The sequence below is a fragment of the Condylura cristata genome, unplaced genomic scaffold, assembly GCF_000260355.1.
Source record: "Condylura cristata isolate star-nosed mole 26May11 unplaced genomic scaffold, ConCri1.0 scaffold00001, whole genome shotgun sequence".
NCBI lineage: Eukaryota > Metazoa > Chordata > Mammalia > Eulipotyphla > Talpidae > Condylura > Condylura cristata.
This window is the reverse complement of record NW_004567102.1, coordinates 11,123,117-11,123,583: the sequence shown is the minus strand read 5'-3', so window position 1 is coordinate 11,123,583 and position 467 is coordinate 11,123,117.

Sequence of the window (467 nt, the reverse complement as noted above, 5' to 3'; positions counted from 1 at the left end):
GAAAGGGCAAAGCCAGGGCAGAAGCCAGGCTTTGGCTCTGTCCAGTGCTTGCTCTGCTTTGAAGCACAAAGCTATTCCTGGAGGAATTCCAGACAATTGTCATGACCCAGGAGCATAGCTGACAGCAGAACAGGACACCCACTGGGTGCTTCCAGATGAGCAGATGGCCAGGCAGTGGTTCCCAGCCCTGAGTCCTTCCCAGATGGCTGTGCCAGGCTTGCCACATCATCCAAGGTGCAGTTTCCAGGGGTGTCTGGCCTACTCCAGGGGAGATGCCTCCAGCTGAGTGGTGGGCAAGTGTGGTGGAAGGGGAGGTATGAAAAAGACTGAAGAGGCAAGCTAAGACTAGATAATGCAGGTCCTGAGCGTCTGAAAGGGAAAAGGAGAGAAGGGAGCTCTGCTGAATTCCTTCTAATCTGCAACAATCAGACCCGGCTCATTTCCAGGCATGAGCCAGCCACTGCCCC